This window comes from Coenobita brevimanus, chromosome 6 (assembly GCF_032717465.1).
Source record: "Coenobita brevimanus isolate Jiangsu-jjx chromosome 6, ASM3271746v2, whole genome shotgun sequence".
NCBI lineage: Eukaryota > Metazoa > Arthropoda > Malacostraca > Decapoda > Coenobitidae > Coenobita > Coenobita brevimanus.
The window spans coordinates 1,516,576-1,539,779 of NC_136959.1; positions in this window are offsets into that span (position 1 = coordinate 1,516,576).

Genomic DNA, 23,204 nt, shown 5'->3' on the forward strand with positions numbered 1-23,204 from the left:
AATGTAAGGCTGAGAGTGTGTGTTAGCCACCGTGAATGACCTCTGCGATTAAATCCCTCGTAAATTCGATAGACAGATAGATAGACAGAGACAGAGGTAGATAGATACAGATAATAACAGGAAGAAATAAATGACGAGAAGGAGTTGGGTTGTGTGAGAGGAAAATTAATCGGTAAAATAAAGTTAATGAATCAGAATAATTTTGCCCTCAAGAATAAACTGTTTAGAATAAGTAATGAGTGATTTGTGAGTACAAGGAAGAAAAAAAAAAATAAGAATGAAGCATTAATTTTTCTGTGTGTGTGTGTGTGTGTGTGTGTGTGTGTGTGTGTGTGTGTGTGTGTGTGTGTGTGTGAATCCAAAATCCACTGACCCTGAATTACATCCCGCTAGCGATAGCATAACATAAAACTACAGCACCCTAACACAGCAGATGGGTTATGTTTCACGAGAGAGAGAGAGAGAGAGAGAGAGAGAGAGAGAGAGAGAGAGAGAGAGAGAGAGAGAGAGAGAGAGAGAGAGAGAGAGAGAGAGTAACTGGCATACTTTCGCTGGGATGCCACTTTCAACAAAATTCTCAATAATGTGTGGCAATGCAAAGAAAAGTGAAGTTCAGTAATAACTGTGCATAAAATTGCACTAAGTTCAATGGCTATGGGTTGATGCAATAACACTTCCTAGGCAACGATACCACGACCACCACCACCACCACCACCACCACTGCTGCTGTCACTACCAGTGCCATGGCCATCATCATCGTCATCATCCGGACCTCCTTTCCCACCGTTCTGCAGAGTGAGGAGTAGCAACGTCCAGACAGCCCAAATTTGTCCAATCCAATGGGCCACGCTTCCATTCACTCACCATTCAAGCCCCCGGAATCCTGGCTCTATCTGATACGCCAAAAACTTTCACCACGTACTGTAGCTTCACATAAACGTATCCGATAGAGTCAATCCGGACGCTGTCATTTTAAAAAGGGGTGCCAAATCCCCGATCATGCGCTTCTCCTCACAATATTCATCTAGCCAGCTCGATCTCTTGTCAGTCCCCTAGCCTCATCAACTTTCAAACCTCTCTTCCGCACACACTCATCCATGTTCATATCAATCAAATCATTACTAAGAAGACGTAGCTCACTGCCTTCACTATTTATATTTTAAAACTTGTTAAAAATTTAATATGGTAGCAGGAATCTCCTCAAAGCATATTAATTTTTTCTTGTGGTGAAACAGCTAATCCTTTCTACCTGGCTCAGTATCCTGCAGAAATCATCTTTACCATCATACCTCAAGACATTTTTGCCCCAGCTTCGTAGCGGTTCCTATTCCAGCGATAAGTCTCCCTCCCTCATGTGCTTCTCTAATTCAGCTATGTAGTCACTGTATCTCCTGGATGTGCTTTTCCTTCTACTTCCATCCATCATACCCCTTAATTCTATTAGACATTTGCACTTACCATTCTACCCGTACTGCCTCCCCACGTCAGAATACGAGTATTTGTCACTATTGTACACACCACAGCATCACCCGCCATACTGCTGCCCTCGACATCACCCAAAGTGAAATGGAATATGTCTCTTGCTGTGGATACCGGAGAAAATATTTTTGTATTGGAAAATAAAACTGTTTGTCAACTTTAATTATAACCTTCAAGGAAATCTGTCCTACGCCAAAGAAACTGTAATACGAAAAATCAAAATAAACGTTCTCTGAGTTTAGACGTTAACGGAGAGTGTCTATAACAGCGCTGCTCCCAATGTGTAATATATCCACAAGAGGAGGAATGGTTTAGGATACTCTGGCAAATTGTTTGGCTAACTGGAGCGATATATTCTGAAGCCTGATTGTATATTGCGTCAGGTGTTTAATAACGTGATTTGCACAGGTGTTGCTCAAGGTACATGCAAACACCAACATATATTACATCAGCACATAACAGATTAATTTATTTGTCTGTCAGTTTATGTCTGTCTAGCTACTGTATTTACTTATGTCTGTCTACCTATATCTATTTGTTTATCTATCTGTCTATCTACCTAGCTGTCTTTATTTAGCTCTCTGTCTGTCTGTTAATATCTCTCTATGTATTATGTCTATCTATCGATCGATCCATCAATCCATTCGTCCGTCAGTCCGTCCCTTCGTCTATCTATCTATCTACCTATTTATATGTCTACGTACGAGTATCTAACGCCGCGGTGGCTGAGTGATTGGCATCGCTGATAACAATGCTGACGGCCAGTTAGCGCCAGAGTTCGAATCTTGGTGCGGGTAGCTGCAGGTGTCCATCCACCCTCTGTGGGTTGGTAGATAAAGTGAGTACCTAGAGTAACACCTGAGGCGGGTAACTGTGGTAACCTGGATGATCCACTGGCCTTTTATCCCAAGATTTTGAGCGAATAACCTACCACAAGCTCAAAGGCCTAAGTTACGGAGATGAAGACCCCGATTAAGCGTCTCATGACACGTGCCCCCACCTTTATATGTGTCTAACAGGTCATCTCTGTTGTGATGTCACGTTCTCTGTAGGATATTATAACTTACCGGTATATTTATCTGTCAGCCGACTCTATTTCCCCTTCCCCTGCCACACCACACTCCCTTACTTCTACCCCCACTCTGTCACATCACTTTTGTCATCTGTCCACGTAAAAGTATACACGTGCATATACTATAGAAAAAGGTACACACACACACACACACACACACACACACACACACACACACACACACACACACACACACACACACACACACACACACACACACACACACACACACACACACACACACATTTGCAAAACTATGATAGGTGGAGAGTACACACGGAAGCCTCATCAGGTGAACACCGTTTAAGAACACCATGTGGTAACCAGCTGCACAGGTGAACATAACAACACACCAGGGAAGACGAATCCATTCAGGCACGTAAGCTACAACACTGCCTGGGTGTGGGTGTGGGTGTCATATATCGTCTTTTATATCTGCAGAAAAACCACAGGGCAAAAGTGTGAAAATATTGTTCTTTCAAGGAAAATCAAACAAGAAATGGTCAGAATAGATATCTTCGTTGTGAATTTCCTGGACACATTTGGATGAACATAAGCAAAAGTAAAACGTTCCAGGGTTGACCGGTTGCCAACATGAAGGTAACTCTTGTGTTGGACTGTGCTGACAAACGGGTGCTGCGGCCCGTCTTCAGCAAGTATGAAAGTAGAAGCATCCAGAGAAGATTATCCAGTGTCACATCGACAGCAAAATGAGAGTGATGCAATATTGCAGAGGCGACTAAGAGTCTCAGTTCCATATCCTGAGTTGACAAAGTCAGAAATTTCTTTTTTAAAATTATGACGCTCATGTCTTTCCATGTTTCCCAATGATCTTATGAAATCTTTACTTCATCTCTCTCTCTCTCTCTCTCTCTCTCTCTCTCTCTCTCTCTTTATATATATGAGTGTGTGTGTGTGTGTGTGTGTGTGTGTGTGTGTGTGTGTGTGTGTGTGTGTGTGTGTGATAAAGCCAAAGTACGTACGACTATGCCAGGACTGGTTGGCTGGGGACCCTGCTGAACACCATTTACTTATTGCTCTTCTTAATACCTATTTGTGGACACAATATCCCAAACTTCACTCAGGTTGGCCATGCTAAAAGCGCCTAAAAACCATCAGCAAACTACCATTCTCACTCTCAAGTCTATATACTTTAGTGTTCCCTAATGTTCTTTGTGTAATCATTCTAGGTCGTTTTCGGTCTTCACATTCTCCCACCAACCTCACTACTCAACTAGGCAACAGTGTGAAACAGTATCTCTTTCACTGAGTGTAATGTCATACTAAGATTTTCACATTTATGAGAACCAACAAGGCTTATCACACACTTCCGTGAGGGATGCTGTGATAACTTCATTTATCGTAACAAACCTCAGATTAGTTTATTCATCTCATCCTCCTTATTTATTGGGTCCAAATGAATAGATTTTACTTCTTGTCATTTCCATAAACTGTGCCAAACTTAGCTGTCTCATCCTTGTTAATATTGTGTCAAATATACAAAAGTTTTAATGCATCTACAACCCCATCCCTCTCTTCTCCCTCCTCTGCCTATTCAGACATTTTATCGTATTTAACTTCCTCTCTCACTCAGTTCCCCCCTCCCTCCTCTTTCCAGTTCTTCAGCTTCTCGTGTGGCCCCTTCGCTCTCTAGACTTCTTCTACTTGTCACTCTTGCTGCAGTCTCTCCGAGTTAACTCCCCCGCCCTCCCCAGACTCTGTTCACCTATCTGTAGTAAAATACTACTGTTTTTTCTGTCCTGACTTCCGTCCTACCACTACTTCATACTGTACTGTTTTTCAAGATCGTCTGTATTTTTCTGTGTCCAAGGTTTTACTTCACACACACACACACACACACACACACACACACACACACACACACACACACACACACACACACACACACACACACACACACACACACACACACGCAAACTTTGCATACCAGGATTCTGTACTTTGCTGTCCAGCCTGACCCCCTTCATCTATTTTTCCAGGCTCAGATTATATTCCTCACTCTTTCAAATTCTCCTTCCTATAGTCTAGCCAGTCCTCTGTTTAATTTCCAGTCTTATTATCTATTCCTAGACTTACTTCTCCTCTGGTCATTCCATTTCTGATTCTTCCTTTTACCCACTTCAAACCCCCTCCGTCTCTTGCTATCACCTACAGCCAGTTAAGCTTCTGTTTTATACCCTAATCCCATTGTTTTCTCTAATCCTCCTCGCCTCCTTCCTTCCCATTTCGCCCCCTATAATTTCCTCCAAGGTACCATCCCCTTGTCTTTCTCCCAAATTTCTATTTTTTTTTTTTTTTTTCACTGATTCGTTATGTCTGACTCCATCTTTCTATGCCACTATTTTTCCTCGGATCACTCTTCTGACCTACAAGTTTTCCCTTGTCCCTTCTCCTCTCTCCCACAAACCTCACTTCTTTCTTTTTCTCCTTGTCTTTCTTCTCTATACCCTCCAGCCCCCGCCCTTCAGGATACGCTCGACCAGTCGTGTCATCACGAACGGACCTCACCGGATTCGAACGGCATACCGAGTGGCAGGGGAGAAGGACGGAGGAGACAGGTAGTGGGCAAAAATAAAAATAAAAAAGACAAGTGTGGAAGCAGAGATGGGAATGTGTCAAAAATGATAGGAAGGAAGGGACATGTAAGGAAGAGAAGGAGTCTGCAAAAAAAAAAGAGGGATACGAGGGTGTCAGGAGAGGGAGAGGTGTGGGTGGGTGTGAGAATGAGAGAGAGAGAGAGAGAGAGAGAGAGAGAGAGAGAGAGAGAGAGAGAGAGAGAGAGAGAGAGAGAGAGAGAGAGAGGCAGGGGATCAGGGTACAGGAAGGGATCACATGGTCCTATTCCCAGATCAGCCCTGAGAGGAAATGGAGCCCTGGACCCAAACACAAAGCCAGGGAGAGGAATTCTGGTGTAGCGGGTGTTGTATAGAGGTAACTGAGTCGTGTAGGTATCAGTGGTGTATCTGAAGATGTAAGTTACATATGAGAGTAGTGCTGTGTGTTGTTATAATACTGGCCATTAAGTGAAAGGATGGTGTCACCTCAGTACGAGTATTTTGATGGCTATAAACTGAATATTCCCATGTGAACAAGTACAGTGGAAGAGTCCAAGCATTTGCCTAAGTTTTGGTATGGTATATACTTTCATTATTAGGCTGTGACAAACTTCCTTTACCAACCTTAAGAGGCCATGTTTGCGTGCATGAGGCGGGGTTGCGTGACAACACCCATTGCCAGGCTGATGCTGGCTGCCGTTTTGAGAGTTTTATGTCACCAGTGCCACACCCACGAGGTTTAAAATTATCACACGTATGCAGCCTACAAGTTCTGGGTATCCGTATGGTGGCGTAGTGGGATTATTTATTGCACTACAGTGACCTTCACCCGTTTGACCCGGATGTGAGAGGTTGGCAGAACGGCTTTCAGTGGTATGTGTATCGTCCAGTGCAGGCAGATGGACTGATAGAAGCGATTACGTGAATGAACTCACCGTTTCGCTTTCATTATTATTAAAATAAATACTTGTGCAGGTTTCTTGGACCTTCTGACCAGTTCTTTTTTTTTTTTTAATTAGAAATTGTAGATGTCTTTAAGTTTTGTATCATTTTCCGTGGCTTATTTGTTATGTGGCGTTAATAATTAGAATTCTTTGGATTGGTGGAGATGAGGTCACTGAGTAAAACGCACGTATCCATTCCGCTCTCTGGTTTTGTATATTTCCGGATATGAAGGCTTCTAGTTTTATCTGTATACGAAAGGGGGTAAGGACGGAAATAAGGTTATTCATGTGAGGTAGTAGGGAGAGATAATGTAAGTTGTTTAGTCTACCATAAGGAAAGCGATTATTTTCACGTAATATTGCCACAATTTCCCCCCGCTTATATACTGACGGATAAGCCACTAAATGTAAGTAGTTTTTGTTTACAGAGAGAGAGAGAGAGAGAGAGAGAGAGAGAGAGAGAGAGAGTGTGTGTGTGTGTGTGTGTGTGTGTGTGTGTGTGTGTGTGTTTCTGTCCCATGCTTCTCCAACGTAACACTTTCACACAAAACACATCCCTCAAACAGCACATCCATTTCTAATTTCACTCCCCTTTTTTAACAATAACATCATTCACTTACCACCAGGGACCTGACTGAAGGCTTAGTAACTGTGCTATGTGGTGGCTTGATGGTACTGTGTGGTGGCTTGATGGTACTGTGTTGTGGCTTGATGGTACTGTGTTGTGGCTTGATGGTACTGTGTTGTGGCTGGATGGTACTGTGTTGTGATGGTACTGTGTTGTGGCTTGATGGTACTGTGTTGTGGCTGGATGGTATTGTGTTGTGGCTGGATGGTACTGTGTTGTGATGGTACTGTGTTGTGGCTTGATGGTACTGTGTGGTGGCTTGATGGTACTGTGTTGTGGCTTGATGGTACTGTGTGGTGGCTTGATGGTACTGTGTTGTGATGGTACTGTGTTGTGATGGTACTGTGTGGTGGCTTGATGGTACTGTGTGGTGGCTTGATGGTACTGTGTGGTGGCTTGATGGTACTGTGTTGTGGCTTGATGGTACTGTGTGGTGGCTTGATGGTACTGTGTTGTGGCTTGATGGTACTGTGTTGAGGCTGGATGGTATTGTGTTGTGGCTGGATGGTACTGTGTTGTGGCTGGGTGGTACTGTGTTGTGATGGTACTGTGTTGTGGCTTGATGGTACTGTGTTGTGGTGCTTCACTCCTCACATTCTGATGGCTGCCTCCCTTCTGTACACTCCAGATGGTGGCGGTGATGTAATCCAAACCACACTTGGTCAAAATCCAAGAAATCCCGCCATAAATCCTTGGCCAGGTGTAGAAAGTTGAAGCCAGGCAAGGTCTTCTCTACCCCAGCATTTACGTAGGTAGAACTTGAAGAGAGACCTAGAGCTGAGACAAGTATCTAGGGAGGTATTCCTGTCGGGTTAGGAAAATAACTAACACCTCTTCCTTACTGATTTATATCTGATTCTGCTCCGTTACTACACTCTTGCGTGTTGTTTATGCAATCAATGTCGACATCAAAACGATATAAGATGCAAAAAAGGCGATATTAATGGCTGGTTCTGAAAATATGTTGTTAAGGAAAAGGTGCTTGGGAGACTCCTTACTCAACGCTCATACAGGCCTTAGAGTTTCAATAACTGGTCGTGTTCGTGGTTTGGGGAAATTTGGGACATAGCAAAAACTGACTGTCTTCTGTAATGATCCTCTTGCAGTAGGTAGGCATCATTCCAAGCCTTCCTCGTCTCACATTCGGTTTTTGATATTAGGTACTCTTGTTTATATCAATTTTCAACATCAGGTGTCAGCTGGGAGCAAGGCAGTGAAATGGCGTTGGACAGGGCGACATGGAGGCGATTTGGCTGTGGCCACCCCTTACGGGATTGAGGCGTCTGGCAATAGATAGACAGATAGACAACTGCAAATACAAGTAGTTGCCTGAATTTATTACATTGCAATTGTGAATACAACGTTCAGATACAGTGCAATTAAAGTCTGAAAATCAAATGTTCAGTTATACTTACAATTTCATTTACACATTGCTACATCCTAGGGAAATCTTTGAAAATAAATCCGCTTCCGTTTTCAGGCTGTGTTAAATTCATGTTGATAAATATGTATCACTTAAAACTACTGTCAAAGCAGCAGACATGAGATCACACGTGGGTGGCATTCGGTGATATGTCTAGGATCGTGAATGAGGCTGGTTTGAAAATTTAATCAGGGAACTGAATTCACAGTTCTTTTTAAATATCCAATATATACATGTTACCCTTTAAATTGCAGTTATAATTATAACTGTGATATTTTTCCAATTATAATTACAATTCCTATAATCTTCTAATTAATTATAGATCAAGTAAATTGCAAATGAAATTACTGCAAACCTGACTCTGCCTATGCTCTCCCTGGCTCCCTCTGTCCCCCAGCTTCCTCTCTGCACCACAATTGTCTCCCTTCTACAGCTGTTCCCTTTCACCACAGCCGCTCTCCCTTCCATTGTTGAATATAATTTCCATGTTTTCCCGTTGATTTCTTAGCAGCAAATACACAGTGCACCCATGTGTGTGTGTGTGTGTGTGTGTGTGTGTGTGTGTGTGTGTGTGTGTGTGTGTGTGTGTGTGTACAGGGTTACGTACTAGTTTTCTATTCATGAAAGAAGCAAAAGTATATAGTCCCTGAAGAATTAATTCTTTCTATTGTCTATATACCAGTCCCTAACAGCAGTCCACACACACTTGGTATGGTCGGATAGCACATTCTTCCTCCGCTGACTTCCCAAGACGGCATCATCTCACTTCCCAATCATCATCTCACTTCCCAAGACGGCATCATCTCACTTCCCAATCATCATCTCACTTCCCAAGACGGCATCATCTCACTTCCCAATCATCTCACTTCCCAAGAAGGCATCATGTCACTTCCAAATCGTCATCTCACTTCCCAATCATCATCTCACTTCCCAAGACGGCATCATCTCTCAGTGTCACTCAGGTGTTGTCGTGGGCTGGTCTGCTACAAATGAAGTGGTGGCGCCAAAACCTGCCCGTCATTCTTCATTACAAGTTCTCTGCAAAAGTTACACAATTCCAGGAAGAGGACGAGGCGGCCTGGTATTTTCCCGGTGCGTGTGACTGCCAGGCTGGAGACGGATTGAGCCAGACAAGATATGTGGCTCACTCCAGCACGTGCACTGCCCGCCTGGAAGAGTTTTATTGTGCGAGTTGGAAGAATTGCCTTTGTTCCAATTAGGTACCAGAAGGCGTATCTATCCTGATTACGAGAGAGAGAGAGAGAGAGAGAGAGAGAGAGAGAGAGAGAGAGAGAGAGAGAGAGAGAGAGAGAGAGAGAGAGAGAGAGAGAGAGAGAACCATAAGACTTCCACGCGTCTCGTCCTGCAGCATGCAAAATATATATTCCTAAATTTAATCAATGTTTTTATACATTCTTGAACCCTAATTTTGCTCACTTCAAATTTCCAAACTGCCCATATATTCCATCTCCCTGATACACAAATGCATCTTTGGTTTCACTATTCAGGAAGCCTACAGCACATTCCCAAGCCTGGGTTAAGATCATATGACTATCTTTTACAGAGGTCTAACGCTTCTAGTTCTTAGACTCTCATTACATTACTAAACGCTGCATAAACGACAGCTCATTACACTACTAAACACTGCATTAATGAAAGCTCATTACGTTACTAAACACTGTATTAACGAAAGCTCATTACACTACTAAACACTGCATTAACGAAAGCTCATTACATTACTAAACGCTGCATAAACGAAACCTCATTACATTACTAAACACTGCATAAACGAAAGGCAGAATGATGACCACCTAATAACTAAAAATTATCTTAATGTCTAAAACTACATGGAATAGATATTATCGTGTTCTTTAATAAGGGAATATCTGCACATTTATCCACCTTCCAAAAAATCTGAGCTCAGTTATGATACAGACACGCACATGAATTAGGATGAATAAGGTAATGAACACTGAAAAATAACAAAAATAACATTGGTCATCCCAGCATATTTGTTACTGTCTCGTAAACGTGGTGTTTGGAGGAAAAAGGGAGATCTGTGATAAAGAAATGCACTGAACCCTTCAACCAGGCAATGTGCTTTATTAATTTATGTTCCTTCTCGTCACACGACTTTTGCACCTCAGGAGAGAGTTATAATCGTATTGCAGAAAGTTAGAGCTAAATCCAATCTCTTCAACTGGAAAGGGATCTCCACAGCTGGATATAAATGGTAATAGGAAGAAAAATAGTATTAATAATAATAATAATAAAAACACGTCATATTACAGGAGAATTTAACACTACAAGAGGGGGTGTTGTACTGTGAAAGACAAAAGGCCTTGATTATTATACACTACAGGATGGCCACATATATCACTTCTTCCACTCCGCCAGGTGCTTTCTCGTGTGTTATGCAGACAGCTAAGGGAGAGTTATCAACGTCTAACACTTATCACTTAATCACGTCTGACTCCCACTGCCACAACCTTGCCCACATCAGCAGACTGAGCCGTGCCCGCAACATAGCAGAGTTTCTAGCACAGCGATATTTAAGGGCCACCCGGTAGGGCTTGGCGTGCCGCGGTAGTGGTATGGTCTTCCTCAAAACTATGCCCAAACTTTCATCCTTTTGCGGTTTATTTCATGTATATCAGCGACAGAAAAAGACAACAGGACGTCTCTACATTATTTCCATAACTTTTCTTCGAGACTAGCATTTATTCTAATGTAGACTTCCTGCTAAAACTCAGCATGTAAGATCGATAGATGGCAATTTTAGGCCAAGTTATAGTAGAAGGAGTATAGCGGTGCGGTGGGTTGGGGGTACAGTGACAAGTGTTTATTGAACGACGGTAGATGTGTCAGGAATGGAAGTAAGGCGCCTGACTCCACTCAAACGTCAACAAAGAAGAGCTGGCAGGATGGCAGAAAACTTCACGCTGATGTGGGTAGGATTCTTTTGTTTATTATTATTATTATTATTATTATTATTATTATTATTTTATTTCATTTTATTTATTTACTTATTTATTTATTATTTTTGTCCCCGGCTCTGGACATGGCTTATGAGGCCGTTCCCTGACGTGCAGCAGTCCTGCGAATCATACACCTACACATTAGAATGATGGAAAGACTGCGTTTATTACAACAATGAAAAGACAGAATGACACTAATATTGGTACCGCACAGCGATGATAGAATGCTTGTCCTAGTATCCTGACAACATTAATGCAGAAAAAAGAAAAGAAATCTCTCAGAAAGCGCGAACCTCCGCCAATTCCTTTGCAGGATCCGGATCCGGATCCGCCCCAAAATTTACTTAGTTCTTTCTTGGCATATGACCCACCCTTCTACAAAATTTCATCGAAATTCATTGAGAACTTTTGAAAATATCGTCTGGACAAACAGACAGACAGACAAACATAATGGTTACATGTAGAGGTGTATGGTATGTAGGAGGACTACTGGGCCTTGATAGCAGGCTGTGAAGCCTATGCCCAGAGTCGGACACATAAAAAAAAAAAATGTATACATAACTTCCTCCAACATTGTTGGTGTAGATTAAAGCGTTTGCAAAATATACAGTAGATATTCCAGGCCCTAAGGCACACCAGGCAGGCTGTAAAACAAGGGGCGCTGAGGACACGCCGGTATAAAATAACTAAGTCGCCCATCACAACAAATTGGTAGGAATACAGCTGGCACTTAATTTTCAGCCAACAACGCAGCGTGGAGAGAGAGAGAGAGAGAGAGAGAGAGAGAGAGAGAGAGAGAGAGAGAGAGAGAGAGAGGTAACTTCCAACATATTTCAGTTATGTTATTTCAGCTACACAAAATTATTATCAAAATGGAACTATAACATTAAACTGGACAGGAAAACCAAGAATGAGACATACCGAGGAGAAATAGGGAGAAAGCTGATGAGTATATGCAGGAAGATAAATTGGAATGGAATATAAGACTGCCATCATTATGTTGAAAGATTTTGAAGGAAAATTAACCAGGATCTCGTTGTGGCGAAATAAGGCTAGTTAATATAATAAAGACAAGGCAGACAGTGAGGTGGTATTGTGTAAGAATGATGATGTGCGATAAATACTGCAAACAGAAGAGATGAAAACATTTAGCCATACGAGATCCACCATCAGCTCAGTAAAAACACAGATGATGAAAGTCTGTCATATCATTTACTCATTTATAGCTTCATAAGGAGCATTGGCGCCCAGGGATAAGCTATTTATTCCCAACATTTAAAGCGAGAGTGACCAGTCGCTATCCCTGAGTACACTGTACGAGCAATGCACTCCAACAATTCTTTCATATAAACTCGTATGAGCCAAAACCGGATGGATCCACTTGACCCCATAGACCAGAAGGCTTCTTTTTGGTTATATGATTACCACACAACATAGTCAATTGCTTCCTGGGTAATCAACGTAGTCAATGGTTTCTTGGGTAATCAACATAGTCAATTGTTTCTAAGGTAATCAACATGTGATTTGTTTCCCGGGTCATCAACATAGTCAACTGTTTCCTGGGTAATCAACGTAGTCCATTGTTTCCTAGGTTACGGGACGCCATGGTCACTCGGTGTAGAGTCATCTAAAGGTAGCTATACATCGAGTGAGTGGATGATCAGTACTCTTTCCGTCTACAAAAATGAAGAACAACACAAACAAATTGACTATTAAGGGAAAATGAGACACCAGATAACTAAAGCAAAAGGTACAAAATATAAAACAGAAACGTGATAAGCAACTTATGTCTTTTATTTAATGTGTCCAACGGCAGATGCCAACAAAATACTGAGGGCAAAATGTATGGCTGTCTCTATTTAATGTCTAACGTAGAAAGTACACATTTCCACACATGCCGGATGCTATTTGTATAATTCTTAGGATTCCAGACAATGACCACTTCGTTTCTCAAGGAACACATCGGCTTAGTGGTGTATGGTGCCGATGAGAAGGCCTGTTATAAGGGGAGAAGGAACACTGAGTAAAATACCCCATTGTTGTGTACTATTACCAGAAAAGACCTAAACAGCGAAACAATTCCTCTCTCACTCCCTCTCTCTCTCTCACACACACACACACACACACACACACACACACACACACACACACACACACACACACACACACACCATAATGCACTCACGATAGATGCAATTCGCCTAAAAGCCTGGTTAGGAGGGAATGGCCGATTACTTTATGGGAAGCCTTGGATAAACCGCTTTAACCTGAAGAGCCTCTGTTATTGTTTCCTTCAGGCTAACTTAAAATTCGAAGACCATTTTAGGGATATTAAAGGATCGTGTGTATTGTATCCATCGCAGAAAATGATATAACACCATCCTAATGCTTTTCGTTATAGATAATTCTGCTACTTCACCTTTAAAAAATTGTTCCAGCATAAGTATTTTAGCATCTCAGCCTGAGGGAAATCTATTTATCTTAAAGAATAACCATTGTTTTGACTAGCAAAGAGTATGTTTGTCTAATTTGGGTGAAAGCTGGAAAAATATAAACTAAAGAAATTCTGAGCATAATTGTCCACACTGACATTAACCTTCATGTTTAGTTCATAATAAGTTACACCTCTTACACAGACGGAAATGTTTTATGACCCTTACACACACACACACACACACACACACACACACACACACACACACACACACACACACACACACACACCACCAGTGGAAAACTGGAGAAGAGAAACTCTTTACACAGCAGACAAACGCACTAAATTCACGCAGGATAACAAGCAAGGTAATGAGAAAACAAACAAATTTCATTGGACCACACCTGTTTACTTTCCAGAATCTCTCTCTCTCTCTCTCTCTCTCTCTCTCTCTCTCTCTCTCTACGTATTCTCCCCTGTCATTCTCTCTTAACACACACACACACACACACACACACACACACACACACACACACACAGATAATCCCTTCTTTCCACATACAACGTTCTACACACCCTACCTTCCGCACCGACAAGCGAGGGCGAAACAAGCAGACCATCAGGATGGGACACGGAGACTGAGGATGCGGCAAGAAATAGTAGCAGACTAGGATGTAACGCGGCTCGAGGAAGCGGGACTGAAAGGGTCACAGTTACACAAACATAATGAAAACACATCCGAGAAAACGATACGTTAAAATAATTGGCAATATCTAAAGGGATTCACGAGGAACAGTTATACTGATAAAAAATGAAAGGAACAGAGCAAGGAAGAAGACACAGAGTACAGAAAGAGAGGCTTGTAAACAACAGGGCACACAACAGATATCAGCCGACAACACAGAATATCAGATCAACAATTGCCACAGAAAACGAAGTTCGACAGAATTTACCCATTTCTGAGTATCCCAACACACTTCCATGGAATGCATGGAACGACATATTAAGCTTACTCATAGAGGGCATACCTCTGCCAGCACCCATACCAGACAACTCAGATCACCATCAAACTGTAATCAATTCTTCCTTGGCTCATGACCCCACATATCCAAAAAATTTTCTTGTATTTCATCACTAGTTTCTTGAGATATCTTGTGGACAAGGAAACAAACAATCCTGAACCAGGCCTCGAACTCAGATCATCACCAAAATTTAATCAATTATTCCTTGGTCACTGATCCACACATCCAGAAAATTCCACTGAAACTCACCTTTAACTTTTTAGATATCTTGGGGACAAACAAAGAAACAACCAAACAGAAAAAAAGGATTGCATACATAACCTCCACCAACGTCGCTGGCAGAAGTAATAACATCTGCAGAGCTGTTTCAGTAGCGCAACCACTGACAAAGGTGCTGTAATGTGAGGGATAATCTCTTCAACGTAGCCAGAGACCCATCACCTGTATCCGTATGCACATAATTGTTTATGACCATTTGCAGCCAGGTCTCCTTTAACAGAATTCATCCTCAGACATTAATTACATGTATCCAACAGTATCGGGAGACTTCAGCTATTAGGATCCTATCGTGAAAGGGTATGAACTGAAGTTTAAAAAAAAAAAAAAAAAAAAAAAAAAAAAAAAGAGCAAATAAGAGAACATGAGCATGTGTTTTAAACAAGCACGATATTAATGAAGCAGTAATGCAACAAAACTTTAAGCATACCAACAACGCAAGTAACTGTTAATATCAACTTACCACGATAAGGGTAAAAAACCAGGATACGTTCTGTTGTGTTATGACTGACGGTAGCCTACAAGCATATGGTCTTGGATGGGTCGTGTTTATGATCAAGAGTCTGGATAATTAGATATGTATAAACTTTCTACTGTAGGGATGAAGAGTATAGATCTAATCAACACTTTATGCATATCACCGCAGTTACGACTGTGCAGATGTTGAATTTCTACAGCGCTTAACAAAACACAGTAAGGTTGGAAATCCTTAGGTGAAAACGAAGTAGGGAGATTCACCTGTCTGGGGTGATAATGTGCACGCCTGGAAGCAGAAAACAGACGTGAAGGTAATGAAACGCCAATAACTCGGGCCCTAAGCTGTTGACGCAAAACATCGATTGGTATACCTCCACCAAGCCTTCCGCGAGGACTTGCTATACAGCCTCCATGACAGGGTTCATTGTGGGACGAAATAAGACAAAAGATAAAAAGTCGACTCCGTATAACCTTTATCTTTGACCACTTGGCCTTGCTGACCTAATCAGTTCATCATCCCTTCATACTGTATCGCTGACAAAAGTTTGGTCGGATTCCTTTGAAGGGTTCACGCGATATCGCGTTTACACCCATATGACCTTGACCTTTGACCTTTTGACCTTACTGACTTAAACAGTTCATCGTCCCTTCCTAGTGTATCACTAACAAAAGTTTGGCCGAAATCTGTTGAGGGGTTCAAGGGATATTGCCCCCACAAGGATAAACTATGTCAAATGAACCTTCACTTTTGACTCCTTGACCTTGCTGACCAACTTAGTTCATCACCCCTTCATACTCTATTACTGATGAAAGTTTGGAGGAAATCCGTCGAGGGGTTCAGGAGATATCACGCCCACAATAGTGTTACGGATGCAGGGACCCACGCACGCACAAACGCACAGACGGACAGACCAATCATGTCATGCTAAAGGAGGCCGGAGACACAAAAACCAAGGAACCTCCCCAACTGGTTCTGAAAGTCGACTCACACAACGTCGTTTTTTTTACATAATCACAGAAAAAAGTGACGGTTCAACTGCAATCTTATTTTTTATAAGAAGACTGAATATTTTTTAAAGGAAATGAGGGGTGAAAGTGAAAACACGGACATTTTCAAGAAAAATTATGCTTGATCCAGATCCCACCCACGCTCCCCTGCCTGCCCCCTCATCACCAAGTATTAGGACGTCGTGAGGGTAACATGACGCAGATGTGGCAGTCTCAGCGCCTCTCACTGATTGGGTTCTTTGATCCATGAGCCAATCGCCACAGGACACGGAAGGCAAGGCAGCTTTGGGCACCGATCTCTTTGGGTTGTGGTTTTGTTGAGAAGCTGTGTTGGATTACTCTCTCTCTCTCTCTCTCTCTCTCTCTGTTTTGCGTTTCCGGTTTAAAAATTCCCTTTTTTTTCGCTTCCCCCCTCCCCTCTCTCTCTCTCTGAATCACAACTTGGTTTTTATCTTTCAAGACATTGCTCTTTGTGCCCAGTTATAATGGGAACAAAATTTCTGACGCTGTAGCAGTAGCAGCAAGGGGTAGGTTGACAGAGGATGAATCAACAACACACACTATGATCTGAAGGACAGTTCTTTGGAGCTGAAGCACAGTTGTGTAAGATTCGCTACCTATCGTGATGACAAGCGGTGCTTTATGTCACCATCTAACCCATAGTGTATTAGACTAGATTTAAGTCTGAAAAATTAATAAATAAGTAAATGATTAACAAATAAATAAGAGTGAAAAACGCTACAGAAAAGCTTTAGCAAGGAAGGAACGTTTCTAGCGTCACATATCAGGCAGTTAATATGACATACTGAACACGACCATGATTGATCTTGACTAACTTCAGAGAATGGTCGTATTAAAAAAAAAAGTCAATATGCTGAAATCTTAGGTGTAAATGGCTTGTAATAGTGTAGAAGGTAGGTAAACGATGGGCAAGGCAGACAAAATATCTCTTGATTTATTGATGAAAATCCGAGAAAATGACCACCTGGTTCATAGGTTTATTCCGATTTTAATGAAACGTAATATCTTCAGAAACATGCCAGCTACTTCAGTGAAAGATGGAATATATGAATATTTTCACAACTACAAGTAAAAAAATCAAGACCTACGTGAAACACTGAAATAACTTTTTTTTTTTTTTTTTTTTCCGGCGATAGCCAGCAGGTCAGTGAGCTTCCAGCTTTCTTCTTCTTCTTCTGCTTCTGGCGGATTTGTTAAAAGGAGGCCTTTGGAGACATAAAAGTGGTACCATATATGGTTGTTTGACATGGAGAATCCAAATCTGCCATCAGCTGACACCTGATATGGGGCCATCTGGCGACAACTTTAGTTAAAGTTCTTCATTCAAGCCCACTGAGAGAAAGAAGTGGTTCCACATTAGGTTATCTGACATGGAGAATTCAAATTTGCTGTCAGTTGACACATTTGGTGGTGTCATTTAGCAGCAACCTCCAGAATCTGGATCTCTCTGTTAAGGTTAGTTACTTTATACAGCACACTGTTTGAAACAAGAGACTTGCCACAGGTACCAGAGCAATTCTACTCTTGTTTCATTATTAATAGCACCCTTACTTTTTTTTTTTAAATTTACGAAAGGCATTACATCTCTCTGGCATATACAAAGTCATCAATAGTTTCAGCGGAAAATCTTTGATATATTCAACTACCACAGCCACATCCCATAGTACATTTTTCTTGCACAGCAACTACATCATGATAACGCACAGGCCATGCACTGATACTGTTCATGCTTACGGTATGCGCAGAGAAATGGTTCTTCATGATAACGAGGAAGTATATTCTCAGTTGGAGGTCCTTGTATAAACCACTGTCAATAAAACAAGTGTCTGGTTATGTAGTAGTGACAACTTATTAATTCAGTTTTGTTTTCTCTATAGGAAGACTGAATCAGTAAGATACTCTCTCTCTCTCTCTCTCTCTCTCTCTCTCTCTCTTTCTATATATATATATATATATATATATATATATATAAATATATATATATATATATATATATATATATATATATATATATATATATATATATATATATATATATATATATATATATATATATAACGAAGAAAACAGCAGAATTTCGATTAAAAACAAATACATGTATGAGCTAAGCAAGAGATGTTAATAAAGGTCTCAGAAAATGTGTGTATAATACTACATATAGTTGCCAGTGTACTACCAGAAAAATGTGTTTTTTCCCTCTGATCTCAGCGAAGTGTAATTTACTAAGTCTTTACAGCACAATTAAATATAATTTGCAAAATCTGTTATTTACTTTATCAGTAATTCAGTCCCAGTGTTTTGCTTCTCGCGAGAATGGAGAAGCTTTTGAGATATCTGAGGTAAAATCGATTGCTGTTATCCTATTCAACCACATTTAGATTTGGGGCCTTATATTTTCCATTATTTAGCCTGTTTAAAGGTTTTCCTCGACACTTTCCTTACATCCTAAGATTTTTTTTTTTTTTTTTAATGCGGGAAGATTCAAACAGTTATTTCATCAGTATAATGAAATTAGTGACTTATTTTTAACAGTAGTAGGGATGGCTTTGAAGATTGTATGGGTAAGGAGGGTGTTGGTATAAGGAACGAAAATGGGGTGCAACTTGGAAGCTTTTGTTTGGCAAATGACCTTATAATTGGTGGAACTATCTTTGAGCATAGAAAAATACATAAGACTACTTGGATTTCACCATGTAGTAAATACTGTAACCAGATTGACCACATTGCAATTAGCAGAAGGCATAGGAGTTATTTGCAAGATATTTGCGTAAGGAGGAGGGCAGATATAGGTAGTGATCATCAACTTGTTGTGTCAAAGATTAAAATAAAACTTAGGAGAAACGTTAATGGTAATTGTACAGGAGGCAATAATTACGATTTTGATGAGCTGAGAAATGATGAGAGCACGAGGGAAAAGTTTCGCTGGGAATGTGGGAACAGGTTTCTAGTCCTGCAGACTTTGATGGAATCTGAAGACAATGATATTAATCAAATGTGGAGAGAGGTAAAAGAGGTTTTACATGAGAGTGCTAAGGTTACTATTAAGAAAAAGGGAAAAGCGAGAAGGAAAAAGTGGATGTCAGATGAAACATGGAATGCAATTCAGAAAAGGAAAGAGGCTAAGTTAAGAAGTGAAGAACAACATGTTGATGGCCAGGTTGTTGAAGTACTTAGAGCAAAGTACTGGAGTTTACATTCTGAAGTAAAAAGACTCGTTAGACGTGATAAGAGGAGAGGAGACTATATGATGAAAAGGCGACAGAGACAGAAATTAAATTAAGTAAAAATGACGGTCAGAGCAGAAGAGCAGCGTATCAGGCCATAAAGGAGTTAACTGGGACTGAAAAGAGAAGGAAGGAAATACATGTACGAGATCTATCTATCTATCTATATACCTAGGCTGCTTCCCCCAAGGAAAGGGAGGTAGCCGAGACAGGACGACACACTCTCCATTTACTCATCCATTTAAACACATTCATTCACATCTTAGCCCCAAAGGGGAGAACGGACAGATCCTCACCGCACCACACCGCACAAGGGTCAACTGCGCAATGCAATCAGTGACATCCGCAGCAGGGCCCGACAGCAGAGCTGGTTTACCCCTGCCACATCATAACATACCCATCCCCTTACCCGCACCTGACCTGACTAGCTGATCAGACCAAATGCGGGAGAATATCCCCTCAGGGCTGCGTCATCACTTATTTATTCACAATTTCTCTCCATTTATTTCTGTCACGCACAGCCACTCTTCCTTGCTCGACAGACATCCCTCTCGCATCCAGCGCTCTCTTCACACTATCCATCCATCCTATTCGTGGTCTTCCTCTCAGCCTTACACCTCTCACATCAGATCTAGTTATCTTTTTCACCAATCGCTCATTATCCATTCTCTCCATATGCCCAAACCATCGCAACACCCTCTGCTCAACTCTACCAGCCATCTCCTGAACAACTCCAGTTCTCCTTCGCACTTCATCATTTCGCACCCGATCCATACGCGTCACTCCACACATACTCCTCAGACACCTCATCTCCATTACATTCAAACTTTTTCCTCTCTGCTACACCCATATTCCATGTTTCAGCCCCATATAATGCAGTCGGTACCACAACACCCTCATACAGCCTTCTCTTTACATCCATTCTAAGCGAACGACATTTAAACACTTTTTTCATTCCTCCCAGCACCTTTCCTACTTCATTTATTCTAAACTTCACTTCTGCATCTATTCTTCCATCCACAGCAACATGTGACCCTAGATATTTAAAACAATCTACCTCCTCAAGCAACTCACCATTCAAAACTATATTCATCCCCCTACCATCTATCAACCTCGTACACTTCATCACTTTACTCTTATTCTCATTTACTTTCAAATTCCTCCTTTCACACACCCTTCCAAACTCCTCTACCAACTGTCTCAATCTCTCCTCTGAATCAGTCACTGAATCAGACTAAAGATTTGGATATAAAAGGAAGGTGGAAAGTGCACTTTGAATCTGTTCTAAATAGACCAATCCTAGCTGAAGAGGACATTTTGCCAGCCGAGAGAGATTTGCAGATAGAAACAGGGGATATAACTTTGGAAGAGGTAGCAATATCTATAAAGGAGTTAAAGAATTTTAAGGCCCCAGGAGAGGATGGAATATTCCCTGAAATGCTTAAGGTGGAAAATGACGAGTTGATGAATACGCTTTTGAAACTTTTTAATGTGGCTTGGGATAATGGTGGAATTCCAGAAGAGTGGAAAAATGGAGTGATTATAAAAATACCAAAAAAGGGAGATTTAAGTGTGTGTGGCAATTGGAGGGGGATAACTTTGACACCTGTAGTTGCAAAAGTCTTTTCCAAAATCTTATTGAACAGAATAGAGCCAGTAATTGATAAAATTTTAAGAGAAGAACAAGCGGGATTTAGAAAGGGTCGAGGTTGTAATGATCAGATTTATATTGTAAGGCATCTAATGCAACAAGCTAATGAGATGAAAATGCCACTTAGTATATGTTTTGTGGATTTTGAAAAGGCGTTTGATAGTGTTTCACGTGGAGCTATATTGAAAATTATGAGATTCTATGGTATACCAGAAAAGTTTGTAAATATTATTAGAAGCCTGCATGAAGGTACTTTTTGTAAGGTAATGGTGGGTGGTTCTTTGAGTGATCCATTTGAAGTTAGGTCAGGAGTGATTCAAGGAGGAGTTCTTTCACCATTGTTGTTTGTTTTGGTTATGGATCATGTTATGAAAAAGGTTGTAAGGAGAACAGGTGCAGGAATTAACTGGAAAGAAAATAAGAAGCTGATGGATTTGGACTATGCTGATGATATTGTACTGATTTGCGGAAGTATTTACGAGATGCAGAGGGTGCTTGATTGTCTGGTGGAGGAAGGAGAAAAAGTGGGATTGGTAATAAATTGTGGAAAGACTGAAATTATTAATATGAACGTGGAGAACCAAATCGATTGTGTAATTGGGAATAATGTGGTGAAGAATGTAGAAAACTTTAAATATCTGGGAACGATCGTATCATCTAATGGATCATTAAACAATGAAATTGAGGAGAGGATTAGACAGGCTTGGCGAGCTGTTGGAATGTTGAAATCTGTTTGGAATAATAATATGCTTTCGGTACATACTAAAGTGAAAATTTACAAGTCCATGGTTAGACCAATTTTAATTTACGGGCATGAGTCATGGTACAGTACAATTGCAACAGATCAGAAAGTATTAGGATTTGAGAATAAAATACTGAGAAGGATTCCTGGGGTAAAGTGGCAGGACAGAGTTAAAAATGAAAGAGTAAGGGATATTAAGAGAGTGGAACCAGTTAATGAATATGTGAGACTGTCTTGCTGGAAGTGGCTGGGGCACATATACAAAAAGAAGGTAGTTTCATACAGGATGTGCCAGAGTGGACTGCTAGAGGAAGAAGAGGTAGAGGTAGGCCGAGGGAAACCTGGTTGAGGACAATGAAAAAAGAAGCAGGAGAGGAGTGTTGGTGGGACCTGAAGGAGATGGCAAGAGACAAATATTGGTGGAGAGAGTTCATTGAGGCCCTATGCATCCCGTGGGGTGCCACAGGAAATGATTGATTGATTGATTGATTTTTAACACTATTTCCAAGACCTGTGGGATCCCTGTCGATCCAGCTGTATACTCTTATATTTTAATGTGCATTTTATTTTTTTCTTGTGTGTGATTCTGCCCCTTTTAATTTTGTTCTCGTTTGTTGTGTTCCTTTCATCCCTGCTTCCCGGTACTGTGTGGCTGCTAAGTCTGTACCTCTGTTGCATGCCACGTCCACAATCCCCACGTCCCACACTTCTCAGTCTCCTGCGGTACATACTCGCTTGCTGCGGGGGGGAAACTGTGTGTAGCCCTTTGTTGAGAGAGAGAGAGAGAGAGAGAGAGAGAGAGAGAGAGAGAGAGAGAGAGAGAGAGAGAGAGTAAATCCAGAAGAAAGCTTGTGGTGCACTGGGATTCTTTGTGCTTTCTCATTATCGTGCTTCTTCTGCGTGTGCCTCAGTGAGAGAGTAGCAAGTGTGTTGATGAGTTTGTGTGTGTGTGTGTGTGTGTGTGTGTGTGTGTGTGTGTTAGCCCCGAAGCCTCAGACACTCGCATCATAACGCTCCAACCCGTGGATGCGTGGCAGTGAAAATACCAGCGTGAAAGCAAATACATATTCAACATGGGTAAACACTGTAGTGGTGTGAGGGTGGAGGGAATGTTGTGCTTTGTGGTGCATTGATAACTTCTGTATGGAGTCTCTTGGGTTAATATTGTTTATATACTTGTGGAGAAGGTGAGTGAAAGCGTTAAGAGAAAGACTCTGAGATGGTTTGGCCATGTGGAGAAGTTATGTAA